The sequence below is a fragment of the Chiloscyllium plagiosum genome, unplaced genomic scaffold (assembly GCF_004010195.1).
Source record: "Chiloscyllium plagiosum isolate BGI_BamShark_2017 unplaced genomic scaffold, ASM401019v2 scaf_1324, whole genome shotgun sequence".
In the NCBI taxonomy this organism is placed as follows: domain Eukaryota; kingdom Metazoa; phylum Chordata; class Chondrichthyes; order Orectolobiformes; family Hemiscylliidae; genus Chiloscyllium; species Chiloscyllium plagiosum.
In genome coordinates, this window is record NW_025211892.1 from 5,026 (window position 1) to 7,940 (window position 2,915).

At 39.1% G+C, this 2,915-nt stretch overlaps 1 long non-coding RNA gene across 1 annotated transcript in view; it reads right to left on the reverse strand.

Moving 5' to 3' along the window:
* Window positions 1-300: 300 nt before the first annotated feature.
* LOC122547181 overlaps window positions 301-2,915 on the reverse strand; it is a 13,036-nt gene continuing 10,421 nt past the window's right edge. Inside the window, exon 2 of the long non-coding RNA XR_006310906.1 lies at window positions 301-659. This is a non-coding gene — a long non-coding RNA (uncharacterized LOC122547181). The remainder of the gene's footprint in view (window positions 660-2,915) is intronic.

Below are 2,915 nucleotides of genomic sequence, written 5' to 3' on the forward strand. Positions count from 1 at the left end.
ACAGATCAGAATTAATGGAGATCAAATATTCCAGAAGGTTGTGGAACTGAGGAATTTTACAGAGATAAGGATGGTTAAGGCCACTAAAGGATTTGAAAACAAGAATAAGAATTTTAAAATCAAGGTTTTGATTAATTGAGAATCAATGTAGGTCGGTGAGGTAAAGGATGGATAAAGGTGAAAGAGATGGTGACCCCTAAGACCATGGGCAGCTGGGTTTTGGATGATCCTAGGGTTACAAATCTCATTTGCTTTCCAGATTCCTAGTGGCACTTTAATAGAATAATAATTATTGAGTAATCATAGCAACACATTTTTTATTTATAATCTACAGCATGCCTTGGCACGAGGCATGGAAAACCCCAGTAGTATAGAGCTCTATGTATCATAATTACAAAGTCACCTGATTCTCCTAAACATGCTGCACTTAAATTATGTCAGTCTCAGATTACTCATTTACTATATCCTTTTAATCTTTTATTATTTTATAAAATAAATATATGCATTTCAGTGAATCAATTATTTCTATTTGCTTTCATCATTTCTCAAGGGAGTCTACTATAGGTTGATTTTTTTTTGCTTATTTAACTAAGTTTCCACAGATTTGTTTGTAGGTTATCCATCTTCAAATGTGATCTGTGTCCACTGGTTCAAATGATCTGAAAAAGGTGAAAGAGTTTGTCACGGCCTACATTTTCAAGTATCTTTGGAATCCTAAGATATCATTTATATCAGTTCCCAGCCTCCCTTTTTAGTGACAACACGTTCAACTTATACTCGCCACATCTTCTGATGCAGCAGTGAAGAAAGGAGTCGCTCCTTAGGACCATGCAGACACCATGATGTAGCTGACTCTTTGAAAATTTGTAATTTGTAACTTGTCTCAGTTGCTTTATCTTCCTTCCTTGTATGCATTGTCTGTGATTGAATTTGTGTTGTGAACTATTTTCCTGGATTTTGAATGTATTAATTAACGAACATAATGTACAGTAATGTACCTTTTCTTTACTTTAAGGGTTTACTATGACTTAATTTGATGGTTAGCCATGAAATATTAAGAGCATTTAGAAACTGACTATTCTCTCACCCCAACTCATCTCTAATTGTCTCTCAAATTTTCAAGGATAGGCAAGTCTCTCCCTGCAAATCAACTCCAACGACTGCCCCAAACTCACAACCCCCACACTGGCTCTGACAGCCCTTAACTCCTCCTAACCCAACTCAACCTGACACCAAATACTCACCCACATCTACCACCCTCATACTATCCATGTGTTCCACCTATTACCCTAACTTCTCACGCATCAGCCACGATGTCCCCTCACACATCTACCACCTTACCCCCTTAACAACCAAGTTGTCTTATCCTCCCCACCCACCTGGCACCACACCCAGAACACCAACCTATACCCTTTCTCATATGACACCCTCCCCTACACTTACATTATACCCTTACCTTCTCAGTAGCCATGAAAGAGGCTTTAGCATTTTTAAATCCTGACAGGTGGCTGTGCCATGGTCAAAAGGCAGAGGTGGATTGAATAATGTTTTATGTTCACCTACATCGCCTTGTTTACGGACAGTCTTCCCTTTTCAGAACCCTTTTATAGATAAAGTACTGGTGTGTTTCTGCAAATCCTGTTTGTAAAGTTCCACTTAAAATTGACTCACATTAAATTCCATTAAGTTAAAAGCAAATTAGGATTAATAAAAAAACACATCCAAAATCTGGCAAAACGGCTCACAACACACATGTATTCAAGGAAGACTGAGACTGGAAATGAGAGAAATTACAAATTAGAAATCACTTACTTTCAAAGACATTGGTATTAGTTTACATGAATTAGTCAGACCTGTAAATCAATGTCCAATGGACATCCTTTTAGCTGGCTATGCACAGATATCATTTTTTTTTAGCAGGATCTCTGATGCAGTTAAACAGTGGTTGAGGGTGCAGTAGTTGTAAACTGAGAATTAGTTCACTTTGCAAATGTGAATTCCTTCCAGAAATCAGACTTTTGAATGAGATTGAGAACAAAGGCAGGTGTTAGCTAAGCATGGAGCTGCTATCTATTCTTTTCTGGTGGTACAAGTAGACTGATGAAGAAGGTGAAGCTATATAATTAAAACTGTTCAAAAGTCAGTAGTTTCAGTCACATGACTAGGATTTCAGGTTGAGCCACTTCAGTTAACAAAGTGGTTTGGTGGTCTTCAACTGAGGAATAGTTAGTGCCACCTCTGACATTATGTGGTTCAATGAATTCCATTGCATTCTGAACAGATTGGTATTGACATCTCACCTGTGGTTCACACATATAAAGAACGTATAAATTAGAAGTAGATCACTTGAGCCTATTCCACCATTCAGTAAAATCATGTTTGATCCAAGTAGTCTCGATTTCTGCTTACTCTCAATAAAGACAGAGGGTGGTGGTGGTGGTGAAGGGTTGTTTTTCAGACTGGAGGCCTGTGGCCAGTGGAGTGCCACAATGATCGGTGCTGGGCCCTCTACTTTTTGTCATTTACATAAATGATTTGGATGCGAGCATAAGAGGTACAGCCAGTAAGTTTGCAGATGACACCAAAATTGGAGGTGTAGTGGACAGCAAAGAGGGTTACCTCAGATTACAACAGGATCTGGACCAGCTGGGCCAATGGGCTGTGAAGTGGCTGATGGAGTTTAATTCATATAAATGCGAGGTGCTGCATTTTGGGAAAGCAAATCTTAGCAGGACTTGTACACTTAATGGTAAGGTCCTAGGGAGTGTTGCTGAACAAAGAGACCTTGGAGTGCAGGTTCATAGCTCCTTGAAAGTGGAGTCGCAGGTAGATAGGATAGTGAAGAAGGCGTTTGGTATGCTTTCCTTTATTGGTCAGAGTATTGAGTTGGGAGGTCATGTTGCAACTGTACAGGA